A 19,224-nucleotide genomic window follows, 5' to 3' on the forward strand; every position below is an offset into this window, starting at 1 on the left:
AGACGCATAGCTTCTATACAGTCTACCCAGCTATAGAAGAGAACATTCTGTAGAGATAACATGGAACAGACAAGGAGGGGCCTCAGAATTGCTGATGCTTAACGGGTGCATGAGTCTACCTCCATCCCTCAAATATACTGGGCTGGCAGGATCTCAAAACATGGATTTTGTTTAGGGATTTGACCCTTTTTTCTCTCAAATTTTTGCCTAAAATGACACACCCAAATCTAACTGCCTGTAGCTCAGGACCTGAAGCAAAGATATGCATATTCTTGATACCATTGGAAAGGAAACACTTTGAAGTTTGTGGAAATGGGAAATTAATGTAGAAGAATATAACACATTAGATCTAGCAAAAGATAATACAAAAGAAAAACACATTTTTTGTGGGTTAAAAAATAAGAATCTTTGAAATGCAAGAGAAAGGCCAATATATGACTTGGGAATCTAGGCACAATTGAGATTTTGGCCACTAGAGGGCAGCAGTGTATGTGCAAAGTTGTAGACTGATCCAATGAACCATTGTATTTCTGTTCAAAATGTTGCATCTAGACTGCCCAAATGTGCCTAATTGGCTTATTAATATTTTAAGTTCATAACTGTGCACTCTCCTCAAACAATAGCTTGGCATTCTTTCATTGTCATAGCTACTGTAAATTGGACAGTGCCGTTAGATGAACAAGAACTTAAGCTTTCTGCCCATATCAGATATGTTTTTGTCCTGTGAAATGTTCTTGTTACTTACAACCTCATGCTAATCATAATAGCCTATGTTAGCTCAACCATCCCAGAGGGACACTGATCCTGTAGAGGATAATCTGTACACATTCTAAAATGAGTGCCATTGGAGAACATAACAATTCAAATTTGTGACTCTCTGACAGTTACAGCAAAATATATGAACAAAAATATAAACACAATGTAAAGTGTTGGTCCCATGTTTCATGAGCTGAAATAAAAAGATCCCAGAAATGTTCCATATGCAAAGAAAGCATATTTGGGCACAAGATTTGATTACATCCCTGTTAGTGAGCATTTCTCCTTTGCCAAAAGAATCCATCCATCCATCCACCCAACAGGTGTGGCATATCAAGAAGCTGATTAAACAGCATGATCATCACACAGGTGCATCTTGTGCAGGGGACAATTAAAGGCCACTAAAATTAGCAGTTTTGTCACACAACACAATGCCACAGATGTCTCAAGTTGTGGGAGCACACAATTAGCATGCTGACTGCAGGATTGTCCACCAGAGCTGTTGTCAGAGAATTGAATATTAATTTCTCTACCATAAGCCGCCTCCAACCCAGTGGGTAGGCCAGTCTCCCAAGTGAGACTCACCAGAGACTGCCCAACCATGTGACATCCATAGATGAGGAATTCATGAATTTATTTCAAATGACCGATTTCATTATATGAACTGTAACTAGGTAAAATATTTGAAATTATTTATATTTTTGTTCAGTATAGATTAAAACATTGCCCTGTGATTTTGCCACCCCTGTTAAAGTGGTGCAGCAGGGGCTACGGATTTGAGGGCAGACTGGTACAGACTACAGATGCCCCAGTTATGAAAAAGATAACGGCTGTTTGGAGGCCTGAACACTTCCTGTTCTGTGCAGCCATCATGCTCTTGCAGACACCCTATGATACAGGAAGTGGTGCTACGACACAGTCTAATATGCCAAATCCAACCAAACAGCTATTGAGCTGAACTGGTGTGGCAACAGCATCATTTCACAGAGAAATTTAGAGATTAAGAGAAGTTTCCCTTAGCGAAAGATAAATATTGTGATAAAATGGAGCTTGTTCATGTCAGTTTTTCCAGAATTCCCAAACACCTTAAAAATCATTACTAAACTGCCACTGTTCTGATCATTCAAGTCACAGCTTTATTGGATTTTTCTAAACATCACAGAAATATACATTCATGTTATGATTCTTTAAAAAACTAAAAGTGACAGTATTAATGAAATCTTAAGTTTTATGTAGAGATTAAAAGCTGCACACCCATGCAACATTTACTGAAGTTAGAATATTCTGTGGTAACACCTAGTAGCCATTGCAGATCGAGTTCTTTAAAGAAAGCCAACGTTCTTTATCAAGACTCAAATCGATTAAACTGGAAACATTGTGGGAAAAACAAAGTTGTTATTTGGATAAAGTGCCTTTTCATAGATTCGGATAAGCAAGTTCCTAAAACGTTCAAATACTGCATTTCACTTTCACTGTTTTTTTTGTGTCTGACATTAACAGATATTAAACATGTGTGGAATTATTGACCAGTTTGAGACTCTTCCTCCACATCTACTTCACATGGCTCACTTTTATTTAACAATAAGAAATGACAAAAACCTAAGAGGGTTGCTTTCTCCTCACACTATGGGCCTGCCTTCAGTCATTACCAGATACATCTCAAATGCAGATAGCCTTCCCTTAAAAAAGAATTACTGTTCAGTTATTTTACACACAGTCATTGCTTGGAGCACTGGCAAGTTTCACAGTACATTAGAATAATTAGTTTGGCATTTTTCTATCCCTTTTTAGCGCAGAACAGTATTGATGGCATCTTGCACGCATGTACCTTGGCAACAACTAAAGCTCAGGCCCAGCCTTACCATAGACAGCTGGTAGTACTTTTTACCCCCCCCCGCCCCGACCTTATCAGGACCACACGAACCCCACCGTGGGCCTTTCTTCACACACACACCCCAAATTGGTGTGAAAAATTAACAAGATACCCTTAAAAGCAGCAGCCCCCGAACTCTCCTCGCATTGAGAGTGATCCCAGTAAAACTCCAGTGTGTGAACGACGTGACTATGACTGATTGGTTGTGAAAAGGTGTTGTTCTGGACACCGACATCTCCATGTCTCCTCTCCACAACATCTTTGCGTTGGTTCGTCTTCTCTCCAGGTTCAGGGTGTATGGGGATCTCTTCTCTTCTGGAGCCTCTGGACCTTCTCAGTCATCCGTTTGGCACTGTAGTAGGACAGGCTTAGGCCCATGATGGCCAGCATCATGGCTATCTGGTTGACCACGCGGTCCTGTGGCTGGGTCTGCACCTCACCCGCCACCTGTCTCTAGAGAGAACACACAAAAGGCAAAAAAAAAAGGTGAGTGATCAATGCATGGGTCGGAGAAAATATCTGAACCAAATCTGGAAAAAACAATGCCTACAATTTTGCCTAAGTCAAAGATTGTATAAAAAGATAATTGAATGTGACAAAACATGAAAATGTACAGAAAGAGGTAATAAAAGCTTCTTCCTTTCATAAACGATACCAAAAACCCAACACCACCAGCGTTCCACATATCCACAGTGCCCTGTCATGTGCCCAGGGTTGTGTTTAGAACAGTTATTAAACATTTAGAGGGCAAGGAAAGATTTGAGCAAAAAAGGGGGCACAATGTTCTTGGTACACGAGACCAAACTCCTTGCATGCTATACCAAAGGGCAGGTGCAGAAAGTTCCCTCACATCAGGAGGGTGTGTGGACGCCGTACAATACAGTCTCCCTCTTTGCACTCCATTATCCCTGGAGGACCTCAAAGCAAATAAGATAGGACTCCATTTTAAGCTCAGGCGTTTAGAGAGCACTGCCATATCGTCAGTGAAAAAGGCCTCTGGATACAACCGCAAGATAGCAACTACACTACATGGACAGAAGTATGTGGACATCTGCTAGTCAAACATCTCACTCCAAAATCCTGGGCATTAATATACAGTTGGTCCCCCCTTCGCTGCGATAAAAACATCCACGCTTCTGGGAAGGCTTTCCACTAGATTTTGGATCATTGCTGCGGCGACATGCTTCCATTAAGCAAAAAGATCACAAGAGAGGTCGTGCACTGATGTTAGGCGATTAGGCTACCATTATACACCAGGCCCAGATTCCCGCCTGGCTGAATTCAACATGGACTGACAAGTTAGTGTTGGTAATGCCGTTTTAACAACTGGTCACTTGCCTCGTTTAGAGTCTACAGTAGAACTCAGGCAAAAAGGGGGAAAACACTACTTACATTTTAAGAGGATTATAGAGGCAGTTTTAATTTGCTTTCAGCTACTGGGTGTGAGCAGGGAACCCATGGCCTTGGAGTAACACTCAAATACTCTGAAGTGGTCCATTTTTCATTTCGCTTACATCCACATCTGAGCCAAGGGGGAGGGGGGGGGGGGGGGGGTTAAACCTTGTCTCACTGCTCTTACATTCAAAGTCAAGTGAATCATCTGAGCTGGCATTTCCTAAGTCAACAAGTACTCTATTGAAAAATCAGTCATGGCCATTATTGTTATTCAAGCCTAAAGACCAGCAAATACAAAACTGTTAAAGGGAGAATATGAATTTAATTGACTGGGTGGGAGCGGACATGGTGCCCAGATGATTGATTACTAATGTATCTGCAACTCTACAACACAATACTGGTCATCAGTTTTTCTGAAATTGAATGTTAATTAAAAAATAAAAAAAATTTAATCAAGTGTTGACGCTTCCATATGGACTGCATCTTTACAGGATTCAGTGCTGACTCACCGTAACAAGTCATATCAATAAGTAGACAGAATCGTCAATATATTTCCATGAATTCATACAGTATTAGGCACACCCAAAACGAAAAGGTCATCAATAGTTTACAAACCTGTAAGAGGCGGAAGTATCCAGGTGTCAGTCTGCCCAGTCTGATGATCATGTCTGTAGTGGTTCTGGGGTTGGTTTCTTTGTGCAGTGTGTTGATGCAGCTCTGGTCTGGAGACCTGCAGAGAAAGAGATAATGGAGTCACTCCATCTGACCACTAAGCCAATAGGAAACCATCATTCATCCCATGTGTAGAGGCATACTGATGGTTTCAGAACCATCCAAGTAGAAAACAAAAGCGTCAAACTAAACTTTGTTAAAACACTGAGGGGGGGGGGGGGGGGGAGAAGAAATGTGCTTACAAATTAAACCAAAGCCGCTCTTCAAGTTTGATACCGGCGACAGACTGGCATAATGAGAAACGAGGCCGTTCTCTATGTTTGCAAATAAACTCAAACCATTTGAACGGCTTCGAGAAAGGGAACAGTTCTTGCCTGAGGCGAAGACTAAGAACAAACCCAGTCTCCCTGATCCGGTCCAGTGCAGTCTAGTCTCATTACAGACAAACCCATCCAGAAAAAAGTACCGTCGTCAGAACTAACATCTGGTCTGGTTTTGGACCTGACACCACTTCTCAGAACCTTTAAATATGTTTTAATAATGATCTCAATCAGCACATCTGAACTAGATCTGACGAGGGCAGCAATGCTGCTATTCACGAAGCCGTGAACTTGACCCGAAAAACATTGGGGGGGGGGCAACACTAAATAGATCCTAATTAACTCGTTATGCCATCATCTAAATGCATCTCTCCATGACCAATAACATGGGTTCTATGTCGAAGTTCACCAATCCGTGAACATCGCATCAATAACAACAATTTCACTGGGGAGGCCAGGGGAAAAGCTGGCAGTGTGCAGGGAAGGTAGAAACATGTGAGGTATACATCTGCCAACCTGGTTGTGATTACACCCTTTTGTTCAGGCAAAAAAAGGAGGAATGCACCAAGAAAAATTACTCGAAATTTCAGGTTTCCGACTTGCTCCTGGGCAAAAAGCGGTCCGGAATGCAGTCGTAAAAAAATAAAAAAAATAAAATAACGGTTGGATCCTCCACACCTTCCACAGGCTCTGTGTTAAAGATCCTGTAGCTGCTACTCCAACTGGCCAGTCTGAATTCCAACCATCTAGCGCCCAGACAACCGAAGAGCACCTGGTAGTTTGGGTACCCAACAGTGTGACTGGAACTACGGAGAAAGCTTTGGCTTTATGCTCCGCCCTATTATATAGCCCAGTCTCACCAAACCAGATCTGCAGACTTGCCCAACACACACACACAGCTGTCAAAATGCATCACTCTCTGTGGCTTGCGCTCTAACACACTCAAGCCCAACCCTCCTCCCCACCACAATAGTATAAAAACTCTGTGACCTGTCAGATGGTATTTGCTCACCCAGCCAACACATTGGAAAGAGAGAGAGAAAAAAAGTGTATATAAGCTTAACAGCACACGTCTAAGGAAACGTGTGTGTCAACACATTGGATTATGTAACAACGTTGATCTGCCCTCTCTCCAACAGTAGCAGAAATATCAGGATTTTCCTTCCAGAACTGACCACTCCTTGTTCATGTTGACTTGGAAGAACAACATCATTCACATTAGTGGGTCATTTCGCCTTTATGATTGTGGAGTCTGTGTTACATAAGCTCCTTCCATATCACTGGGCTAATATTTGCCGTTTCTCTTCCAGAAATCGTCCAAACAATGATGTAACCAATGTTGACTCCACCTAATCGTTGAGTCTTTACCAAAATCTTACTTTTAATAATGTTCATGGCTTCATGCCAAATTATGGCATTGCTCGACATCCATACTGTTGATGGACAATGACCTCACAACCTTGTAGTAGTATCCCTTCATGCCATGCTAGATCAATGTCCTTTTGGGCAATGCCACTTGATGAGTTCTATATCTTTGAGGGGTTCCTTCACTACTCAACTATCAAAGACGTGTTACTACAGAGATTCATGGCCAAAGCCAGCTACATCACCTTGTGGGCAATATCACACAGTAGACCAATCAAAAGCCTTCTTTAAATCTTTCAGCAAAGCAGGGGTCCAATAAACAACCTTAAAATAATCTGATTGTTGGGTCTCCATTCAAGTAATCCAATTAAGTCAAGCTATGGTTTTGAACAGGTTCTCTGTCGACATTCTCAAAGCTAATAAAATAACATACCGATATCAATTTATCCAACGTAATTCAATTGACAAAATCAGGGACACTTGTCTGGTAAACCAATTTTGGGAATTGGAACTCTGGAATGTTTTGAGGTCGAGGTTTGGATATCGGCTAAATCTATAAAAAAATATGAGTACAGTGAGAAGACATCCACCCTCATCAATACATCCTCTCAAATGACATGGGAATTCCCAGCCCTTTTTGGGTTATGATCTTTGCAGTGAACATGGCTTCGGATCACGCTATAAAATGCCTGCTTAAGAGCTGCTTTCAGACCAGGAAGAAAGGGACAGAGGCTGCGAAAACACACAAGGGGGATGGGTTGGGGAGAGAGAGCTAGAGCAGCAGCCCTCTGCAAAAATGACCTAATCTCTCTCTGTCTCAATTTAAGGGCTTTATTGGCATGGGAAACATAGGTTAACATAGCCAAAGCAAGTGAAGAATAAAGTGAAATGAACAGTAAACATAACGCTCACAGAAGTCCCAAAAGAACAGACATTTCAAAATGTCGTGTGTAATTAATATATATATATATACATACACACACACACACACACACACACGTCACACTCAAAATTAAAAGTGGAAAACCACACTACAGGCTGATCCAACTTTGATGTTGGATTCAGTTCAGTTGGTAGACTAGATTGTATTCTGCATTCTCGTGGTTCTTAACAACTTCTTATGGCTTAGATCGCCCTAACGAAATTGATGACAACAGCCAGTGAAAGTGCAGGGCGCCAAATTCAAAACAGAAATCTCATAATTAAAATTCCTCAAGAGTTATTTTACACCATTTTAAAGATAAACTTGTTGTTAATCCTACCCCAGTGTCCGATTTCAAAACGGCTTTACGACGAACGCACACCAAACGATTATGTTAGGTCATTTGTCCAGCCAAAGAGAGTCACAAAAAGCAGAAAAAGAGATCAAATTAATCACTAACCTTTGATGATCTTCATCAGATGACACGCACAGGACTTCATGTTACACAATACATTAATGTTTTGTTCGATAAAGTTCATATTTCTATACAAAAATCTTAGTTTACATTGGTGCGTAATGTTCAGTAGTTCAAAAACATCCAGTGATTTTGCAGAGAGCCACATCAATTTACAGAAAAACTCAAATATTGCTGAAAATACACTGCTCAAAAAAATAAAGGGAACACTAAAATAACACATCCTAGATCTGAATGAATGAAATATTCTTATTAAATACTTTTTTTCTTTACATAGTTGAATGTGCTGACAACAAAATTACACAAAAATGATCAATGGAAATCAAATTTATCAATCCATGGAGGTCTGGATTTGGAGTGACACTCAAAATTAAAGTGGAAAACCATACTACAGGCTGATCCAACTTTGATGTAATGTCCTTAAAACAAGTCAAAATGAGGCTCAGTAGTGTGTGTGGCTCCACGTGCCTGTATGACCTCCCTACAACACCTGGGCATGCTCCTGATGAGGTGGCGGATGGTGTCCTGAGGGATCTCCTCCCGGACCTGGACTAAAGCATCCGCCAACTCCTGGACAGTCTGTGGTGCAACGTGGCATTGGTGGATGGAGCGAGACATGATGTCCCAGATGTGCCAGTCCATAGCATCAATGCCTTCCTCTTGCAGGAACTGCTGACACACTCCAGCCACATGATGTCTAGCATTGTCTTGCATTAGGAGGAACCCAGGGCCAATCGCACCAGCATATGGTCTCACAAGGGGTCTGAGGATCTCATCTCGGTACCTAATGGCAGTCAGGCTACCTCTGGCGAGCACATGGAGGGCTGTGCGGCCCCCCAAAGAAATGCCACCCCACACCATGACTGACCCACCGCCAAACCGGTCATGCTGGAGGATGTTGCAGGCAGCAGAACGTTCTCCACGGCGTCTCCAGACTCTGTCACATGTGCTCAGTGTGAACCTGCTTTCATCTGTGAAGAGCACAGGGCGCCAGTGGCGAATTTGCCAATCTTTGTGTTCTCTGGCAAATGCCAAACGTCCTGCACGGTGTTGGGCTGTAAGCACAACCCCCACCTGTGGACGTCGGGCCCTCATACCACCCTCATGGAGTCTGTTTCTGACCGTTTGAGCAGACACATGCACATTTGTGGCCTGCTGGAGGTCATTTTGCAGAGCTCTGGCAGTGCTCCTCCTGCTCCTCCTTGCACAAAGGCGGAGGTAGCGGTCCTGCTGCTGGGTTGTTGCCCTCCTACAGCCTCCTCCACGTCTCCTGATGTACTGGCCTGTCTCCTGGTAGCGCCTCCATGCTCCGGACACTACGCTGACAGACACAGCAAACCTTCTAGCCACAGCTCGCATTGATGTGCCATCCTGGATGAGCTGCACTACCTGAGCCATTTGTGTGAGTTGTAGACTCAGTCTCATGCTACCACTAGAGTGAAAGCACCACCAGCATTCAAAAGTGACCAAAACATCAGCCAGGAAGCATAGGAACTGAGAAGTGATCTGTGGTCACCACCTGCAGAACCACTCCTTTATTGGGGGCATCTTGCTAATTGCCTATAATTTCCACCTGTTGTCTATTCCATTTGCACAACAGCATGTGAAATTTATTGTCAATCAATGTTGCTTCCTAAGTGGACAGTTTGATTTCACAGAAGTGTGATTGACTTGGAGTTACATCGTGTTGTTTAAGTGTTCCCTTTATTTTTTTGAGCAGTACATGTTGTAACAATGTACAAATAGTTCAAGTACAAAATGGAAAATAAATCAGATATGGGTTGTATTTACAATGGTGTTTGTTCTACACTGGTTGCCTTTTTTGTGTTGCAATAAGTCACAAATCTTGCTGCTGTGAAGGCACACTGGTATTTCACCCAGTAAATAAGTGTCTCTAATATGGTCATACATTTGGCAGGAGGTTAGGAAGTGCAGCTCAGTTTCCACCTCATTTTGTGGGCAGTGTGCACATCTTGAGAGCTAGGTCGGCCTTTCTCAATAGCATGGCTATGCTCACTGAGTCTGTACATAGTTAAAGCGTTCACTCACAGTGGTCAGGTATTCTGCACTGTGTACTCTCTGTTTAGGACCAAATAGCAATCTAGTTTGCTCAGTTTTTTGTTTGTTAATTCTTTCCAATGTGTCAAGTAATGATTTCATGATTTGGTTGGGTCTAATTGGTGTTGCTGTCCTGGGGGCTCTGTTTGTTTGTGAACAGAGCTCCAGGACCAGCTTGCTTAGGGGACACTTCTCCAGGTTTGTCTCGCTGTAGGTGATGGTTGTTATGGAAGGTTTGGGAATCGCTTCCTTTTAGGTGGTTGTAGAATTTAACAGCTCTTTTCTGGATTTTGATCATTAGCGGGTATCGGCCTAATTCTGCATGCGTTATTTGGTGTTTTTACGTTGTAAACGGAGGATATTTCTGCAGAATTCAATCACTCCCTCTCTGACTCAGGAGCAGTAAAAATGTGAGCACATACAGCAAGTCCCCAAACTCACAGCCAATGACAGCCTTCTAAAGCTCCTTCCTCCCTCCCATCTTCCCACATCGTCCCTCCCAGTACTGTTCCCATCTTAAACCCCAAGTTGTTTTTCTCCACTGAGTGACGTGGGCTGACAATGGGGAGCGCTAGAGGCATCAGCGGCTGAGACTGTACTACTGTCAGAGCTTCATTCTCTCCTCAGAGTCACCGATCTGACAGCAACGGCGCCGCAGCAGCATTACAAATCTGATCGATTTAAAAGGTTTGTAATCTCCGGTCTCCCCAATGCTTACTGGGCTTAAGACCTTCCCTCTACTTCACATGACTGTAGTGTGTGCACTAGTTCCCATAATTTCCTCATTCGAGCAGCGATAAGCCATGCCGACGTAGAGCATGCTCGCATTGACTGGCTTCTCCTCGTTTCTGTGGCGTAGAGTGGAAATCAGACCTGGTCAAGGGGCTTGCAAAAAAAATACAAATGGTCTGAATAATTTAATCCTTCATCAAGAGGGGAAAGCGTCACCACAACCCCCACAGTCAAGCCCCTATATGTCTGTGATTGTCGTGATTCACAGGCAAGCCATCAGCTGTGCATGAAGGAGTCCCAGGCCCTAAATTAAATTGTGGGAGTTTTTCCAGAAGTGGCACATGCACCTAATCTGAAGTGAGTCTTGCTCTGAAAAAGGAGGGCCACCACTTCCATTACAGGTCTTTGCAGTGTGGCTTGTAAACAAGGCCTTTGGACAAGCAAGTCCATTAGCGCAAGCCATTCGAAGTCAATCAAAACCAAAGGGCGTGTGATGACAATCATTCGTCAATTGGCATTGAGACATTGATTACGTTGCTTAATTAATGAAAATGTAAAGATCACATAACATATGATGCTTCTAGGAATCTCATATCAATACATTATCACCATATGATGCACTCTCGACTAGTATGGGAGGGGTGGATGGTCTTATAGTCTTATCGGAGATACAGCACCAGAAGTTAACCAGAGATCAATGTGAAGGGTTTAATCAGTTTAGTCCTGCAAAAAGGTCAAACTTATATACACACACACACAGTCCATGGATGCAACCATACAGGCCTAGAGGTGAACTTGGTGAGAGGTGAACTTTTTGGGATGGCAGGTAGCCTAGTGGTTAGTGTTGGGCCAGTAACCGAAAGGTTGCTGGTTTGAATCCCCGAGCTGACAAGGTAAAAAATCTGTTGTTCTGCCCCTGAACAAGGCAGTTAGCCACTGTTCCCTGGTAGGCCGTCATTGTAAATAAGAATTTGTTCTTAACTGACTTGCCTAGTTAAAAAAACAACATAGGCCTATTGTACATTTTAAAACACAACAGACAGCAAATTCCAATGACAAACACCCACGTGTGAAATTATGCCCATATGTAATTAACTGGAAAAGGTGTTACTGAATTTCACATACCCCACCCTATGTGACCCTCCCCTCCAGACATGCCAGTGCCATTTTAAATCACCCCATTGTTCTCCCAGCATTTCCCAGTCAAAGCCCCAATACCGCCACCTCAAACCTGGAAGGGAGGATCGCTGCTGCCACCTGCCTCTTGCATGTGTGAACTACCACTACAGTTGTTACAGTATTCACACATATAGTAGTACTTTTCTCAGTTAAACTAACAAATGTAGTAAAACCTTATTGATTTACCATGTTTTCTGAAGACATTTACACAAGAGTTTAATAATCCTATGAAATGCATCAATTGCCATCAAATCATTACCTAATAAATCTAGTTGCCAGGACACCAGGGTGAACACCCCTACTCTTACAATAAGTGCCATGGGCTCTTCAGTGACCACAGAGAGTCAGGACACCTGTTTAAAGTCCCATCCTACACAGGGAAACATCTCCAATCACTGTCCTGGGGCATATATATATATATATATATATATTTTTTTTAAAGACATAGGGAAAGGGTGCCTCCTACTGGCCCTCCAACACCACTTCCAGCAGCATCTGGTCTCCATTCCAGGGACTGACCAGGACCAACCCTGCTAAGCTTCAGAAGCAAGCCAGCAGTGGGAAGCAGGGTGGTATGCTGCAAGCAAGAACCAGCATTCAGCAGTTTCTCCAAAACAGTTGCACCATATTTCATAAGCTGTTGAAACAAGATGCTTTCCAATTTAGCAGACATCAACAAAATACAATGAATACTTTTAGATAAGCAGTGCTGCAGAGTAATTGGGATCCCGAGTGGTGCAGCAGTCTAAGGCACTGCAGTCTAAGGCACTGTGGTCTAAGGCACTGCGGTCTAAGGCACTGCGGTCTAAGGCACTGCGGTCTAAGGCACTGCGGTCTAAGGCACTGCGGTCTAAGGCACTGCGGTCTAAGGCACTGCGGTCTAAGGCACTGCGGTCTAAGGCACTGCGGTCTAAGGCACTGCGGTCTAAGGCACTGCGGTCTAAGGCACTGCAACTCAGTGCAAGAAGCATCACTACAGCCCCTGGTTTGAATCCAGGCTGTATCACATCCAGCCGTGATTGGAGTCCCAAAGGGAGGTGCACAACTGGCCCAGCGCCGTCTAGGTTTGGCCGGGTTAGGCAGTCATTGTAAATAAGAATGCCTAGTTAGAAATTAAAATAATTGCTCTCCATGGTGATAAACTGGCAAAACTAAGGCTGTTCACATAGATCAGAATGGGCTGCCTATTTTTTCTCCACCAAATTAGTATTTTGACCAATCACATGAGTTTATTTTTACAGGGACAGTGCACATTAATCAACGTTTCAGTAAATGTTCTGGTTTTAGCCAGCCGGCTAATTTCAAACGCAGTCCCTGGGCAGGTTATTAAAAACAATTTGAATACAGACCATCAGTGAGCAGTGAGCACACGCAGAGAAAACATAGGACAAGCAAGACGTAGCATGCAGACAGAGCAACATAGGACAAGCAAGACGTAGCATGCAGACGGAGCAACATAGGACAAGCAAGACGTAGCATGCAGACGGAGCAACATAGGACAAGCAAGACGTAGCATGCAGACGGAGAAACATAGGACAAGCAAGACGTAGCATGCAGACGGAGAAACATAGGACAAGCAAGACGTAGCATGCAGACGGAGCAACATAGGACAAGCAAGACATAGCATGCAGACGGAGCAACATAGGACAAGCAAGACGTAGCATGCAGACGGAGCAACATAGGACAAGCAAGACGTAGCATGCAGACGGAGCAACATAGGACAAGCAAGACATAGCATGCAGACGGAGAAACATAGGACAAGCAAGACGTAGCATGCAGACGGAGCAACATAGGACAAGCAAGACGTAGCATGCAGACGGAGAAACATAGGACAAGCAAGACGTAGCATGCAGACGGAGCAACATAGGACAAGCAAGACGTAGCATGCAGACGGAGCAACATAGGACAAGCAAGACGTAGCATGCAGACGGAGAAACATAGGACAAGCAAGACGTAGCATGCAGACGGAGCAACATAGGACAAGCAAGACATAGCATGCAGACGGAGCAACATAGGACAAGCAAGACGTAGCATGCAGACGGAGCAACATAGGACAAGCAAGACGTAGCATGCAGACGGAGAAACATAGGACAAGCAAGACATAGCATGCAGACGGAGCAACATAGGACAAGCAAGACGTAGCATGCAGACGGAGCAACATAGGACAAGCAAGACGTAGCATGCAGACGGAGCAACATAGGACAAGCAAGACGTAGCATGCAGACGGAGCAACATAGGACAAGCAAGACGTAGCATGCAGACAGAGCAACATAGCACAAAAAGCAACAAGACAAAATCCATTTCCAGACATGGAAAGCAACAGTGTTTCCACACCTCACAAGCAACAGACATGGAAAGCGGCAATACACAACTAGGGATTATGTTCACTAGTCTGACTGGCCTTTAGGCATGTCTTCATGTTTTTGTGAAAGTGTGATAGGTGGTGCAGTTGTGTGTCTCTGATGGCAGTGTATTCCAAACATGGAAAGCGCTCACAGAGAAAGCAGATTGACTAAAGGTGCTTTTCCATAAGGAAACTATACAGTCACCGCTCACGGCAGACCTTGTGGATCTGCTGCCATATGTTTGGGTTTTCTGATTAACAAAATTACTGAGTGGAGGGGGAGCCAGGCATTTAGGATCTTGAATACAAAACATACGCATGTGTACGCGGTGTATTGCACAAACATTTTCTGAGGATGTAACAGTGATGGCTATTGGGCTTCCTATCAAGCGCTTTGAGAGCCTGTTCATAGACAGACACTGGGTGTAAATGTTGTACAGCAAGCTTGGGCCCAACTAGTCAAGCAGTATGTTAAGGGGGAGTATCATAGATTTGAACTACAGTTTTGCTACCTCAATAGTCAAACAATTTCGTGGTCAAACAAAGTCCGCGGCCCTAGCAGAGTAAGAGGAACAACTACTTCAAGAACTACTTCAGAGCGAGTGACGTCACCGATTGAAACTATTAGCGCGCACCCCCCTAACCAATTCACATCGGTTACACATGCACATATATCACTGTATCATCTGCATACATTTGAACTTCAGACCCAGTACATACAGAAGACAGCTCATTAATGTACAAGCTGAACAGGAGGGGCCCCAGTATTGACCCTTGGGGCACACCCACATCATAGCTAAGAGTGGGAGACAGCTCATTGCTCACACACTGAGTTCTGCCTTCAAGGTATGATTTCATCCATCTCAAGGTATCGGGGGAAAAGTTGAACTTGGACAACGTTGTGAGGAGAACCTCATGGTTAACAGTATCAAAAGCCTTCATTAGGTCCAGAACCACAGCCTCAACAACGCCCCCTTTGTCGGACAGGGCGGCAGGTAGCCTAGTGGTTAGAGCAACGGGTCAGTAACCGAAAGGTTGCTAGATCAAATCCGAGCTGACAAGGTAAAAATATGTTGTTCTGCCCATGAACACAGCAGTTAACCCCCATTCCTAGGCTGTCATTATTAATAAGAATTTGTGCTTAACTGACTTGCCTAGTTAAAAAGGTTAAATTTAAAAAAAATCTTGGACTTCACATTTTCCAGAAGAAAGCAGTTGGCCGTTTCTGTGGAGTGTTTTGCTCCGAAGCCAAACTGCATGGAGTGTAATGTGAAAGGGCTGTTGTTGATGTGGGCAATCAGTTGTTCTGCTACACACTTTAACAACCTTCGACACCACAGGTAGTATACTAGTGGGCCCGTAGTTACTCTAATCAGCAGGGTCACACGATTTAAAGATTGTTGTTATTATGGCCAAATTCCAGACCCATGGAAACACCCCCTGACCAATAGATGTGTTGGTGACCTTAGTAATGGGGCCAATGAGTGAATGTAGTTTGTAAGAAAGGTAGAGTCCAGCCCAAACACATATTTGGCTTTAGAGTTCTTTAGGTGACCTAATCACCTTGCTCCCCTCTGACTCAGAAACCTCCCTTAGGTTGAGTGTCATTCACTAGCACTGAGCCCAAGAAACCAGTGGAGGGGTTCTGTGTCAGTACCCTGAGAGTCAAAGTAGGAATTGAAGGCTATTGCGACTGCATCCTGTGTTAGATTGTCATTCACCATGATATCAAGTCTTTTTGCAGTGTTACTATGGTCTTTCCCTGTTAACTTAAAAAAAAAATGTTTTTGATTCTCCCAGATCAATTCAGAATTTCCCTTCGCTTCACCAATTATGTTAATAAAAAAAAAATGTTTGCCTTGGCCTGTCTGATTTCTTTCATCACCTTATTTCTCAACATGGTAAACCTACATCTGTCATGCTCTAATTTGTACTTTAAGGATATTTTTAGAGCATGATCTCGTTCTTTCATCAGTTAGCAGATTTCTCCATTTAGCCAAGGAATAGTGCTCTTTTGGCCAAGTTTGGATTTGATTTTCTTTAGGAAGCCATTTGTTGTAGTCTGGATTGTGGATAGAAAAACCTAAGTATTTGCTTCCACATCTGTATAGGACAAGAGATCATTCCAGTTAATTTCCTTAATTATGTTTTCAAAATAATTAATCATTCTTAGAAAGCCTGAATACCTAACAGTAGAGGTTAAACCTGTTCTTAGAAAGCTTTCTGGCTATAAGTCTCAGAGTATGATCAGATAGCCCAGTAACCATATTGAATGATTTAGTCAGTCACGCTCTCTGGTTTAATTACTGAACACCAGATCAATCTGTGTTTTAGAGCAACAAGTCACCCTGGTTGGCCCTTTAACTAGCTGCGTAAGGTTAAAGGTATTAGTGATCAGTTTGAGGGTTTTCCTACAATACTTTTCTTCATAATGAATGTTAAAATCTCCCATTAAGATGACCTCTTTCCCCAAAATCACATTCCCTAAGCATGTTATTAAACTAATCAAAAAAAACACTTTTGGTAGAAGGCAGTCTATACATCCCAATAAGGGTCAAATACATTTGGTGAGATAGTGTAACGTTTAGGCCAATACATTCTAGTTCATTATCACCTGACCACTCAATTTGTTTACGTCGGATGTGTTCTTTAATGTAAATCTGACCCCCTCCTCTTCCTTCAATCCTGTCTCTCCTGAAAACATTGTAGCCAGGCACAATCAAAGCAGCATATGGAGTTTTTAAATGGAGCCATGTCTCTGAAAGGCAGAGGAAGTCAAGGTTAGAGTCTGTGAGAAGATGTTGAATATATCACTTTTTTGGAGTGACACTGCGAATGTTCAAGTGCCCCCTTTTTAGTCCCTTGGGCTTAGCTCGTGGGTCACAGATAACTCGAGTGTTTGACACATTGAAAAAAATGTTTACTTTTCTGTTTTCTGACGGCTGGGTTTGGGCCAGTTCGGTAGTGCAATGAATTATCCCTTCTGCTTGCACTGGATGCAGGAACTAATCGCGTGCGAGAAGTTGAGTCAGGGATCGCGTATATCGACTTGGATATGTTTGGAGAGTCAAAATCCAACTTGGAGCCGGGTGACTCGAGAGAAACCATGGGACCATAGCACTCACCCACTTCCGCAGCGGTGACGATCAGTGGATCCATCCACTGCGTTCCACTCCGGTAAGTATCGCTGGCTCGGTGATGTTAGGCCCAGGGTTGAGTTGCACATCCCCGGAGAGCCGGAGGGAAGTGAACAGGTAGTTTAACAGTTTCCAGTAAATGTTGGGACTTGTTTGTTACTCCAATGGTTCAGTGGAATGGGGAGCAAGGTATACTTGGCCACTATTCAGAATATTACGGTATGCTGTGTACTTACTGTCCGCTCCCGTGGAACGGTGAACCAATGTGTTTGATGTTGGTATTCTCCGGCAGTAGATTGATTGTGTCATCCCAGCAAGGACAGCACATAACTGACAATCGTGGCAATGTACTGGAGAAAAAACCCGCATAATTGCGCTTTAAATCTTTGCATTAGTTACTTAGCAGGAGTCGGCGTACACCTGATGTTTTAGATAAAATAACAGCATCTGTAGAAGCCTCCCTTCCGTCTGCCGTCTATTTACGTCAAATCTTTTTTAATTAACTGGATCTGATGGTCAAAATATAAATTGTGAGAAAAATAATATTGGGCTGCCTGTCTAAGCAGCTTAAGTGGCTCCATCACCAAATTAAAACCCACACCTATTAATTCCAAATGAAGAGTTAAATTTAACCAATCAATAATATCTATCCCATTGACCGGTTATACTTTAATTACAAAAATCAGTTAAAGTATAAAATAAAACTTTGCCTAGCTGCTCCATCCATATTGTTAACCAACCAAGTCATATTGTGGCGTAAGAATCAGTTCTCTTTCCCCCAAAAAATGTTAACACAATTCAACAATTTTTCTGCCCCTCCAGTACGTGCTCATTTCCATTGTTAGTTAATTCATAATTGAGTCAACCAATTACAAACAGTTGGAAATCAATTGAGGACACAAACTAATTTTCGCGCAAAAGTGTCATTTAAAAAGTTGTAGATTGAACTGACCTGCAACTGTGCTCGGATTGAGCTGGTTGGAATGTGCTCAAACGAGGGAGTACAAGCACACGATGGTCACGTATCAAGCTATATAGGAAGCCAGGCCAGCCTATAGATACATGAGGTGGGTGGGGCAATCTGAGCCATGAGTACACAAGACAGTGTGCATACAAGTCACACAGACCCCTCTGAATAGAATGTGCTCAGCTCGCCTAGTGTGATCGATAACACGTATTTCTAGTCAGAGAAAGAATGTTTCTTTATTGGTAATGAATAAGTTTGTCCTATACAAGAAATGTATGTTGTATCCCTAATGAAACAGAAACAGACCGTGTTTGTTCGATGTGGTTGCGTTTGAGGTTCCCACGTTTTTTATTTCGGTTTATAGGCTACATAATTGATTAATTGATTGACTGTTGTTGGAGTATTACTTTCGTTGACTGAAGATAGGTTATTGGCCCAATGAGCAACAGACATACATTTAGCACACAAATGGTTAGTTTAGTGCTCTGCTGCGTAGGCTAGTGTATGTAGTTGAACTCTAGTCTAACGCAGGGCTAGGCAACTCGTTCTCGGGAGCCTGATTGGTGTCACACTTTTGGCCCCTGGTCTAATGCCATGGTGATGGAAGACAGAAGCTATACATTATTATAAACTGGGTGCTGATTGGCTGACAGCCATGGTATATCAGACTGTATAACACTGGTATGACAAAACATTTATTTTTACTGCTATAATTACGTTGGTAATCAGTTTATAATAGCAATAAGGAACCTCAGGGGTTTGTGGTATATGGCCAATATACCACGGCTAAGGGTGGTATCCAGGCACTCCACATTGCGTTGTGCATAAGAACAGCCCTTAGCTGTGGTATATTGGCCATATACCACACCCCCTCATGCCTTATTGCTTAAATAGACCTAAATACATTTGGAATGTTCATATCCATTCCTCTTGTCAACACTATCCTAGAACAAATAGCAGAACTCTCGGAACCCCCCACCTTCCTCTTTCCTTTTAGGTTGCTTTCCCCTCCCCATAATTTGTTCTCCT

This window comes from Oncorhynchus kisutch, linkage group LG13 (assembly GCF_002021735.2).
Source record: "Oncorhynchus kisutch isolate 150728-3 linkage group LG13, Okis_V2, whole genome shotgun sequence".
NCBI classification, from domain to species: Eukaryota; Metazoa; Chordata; class Actinopteri; order Salmoniformes; family Salmonidae; genus Oncorhynchus; species Oncorhynchus kisutch.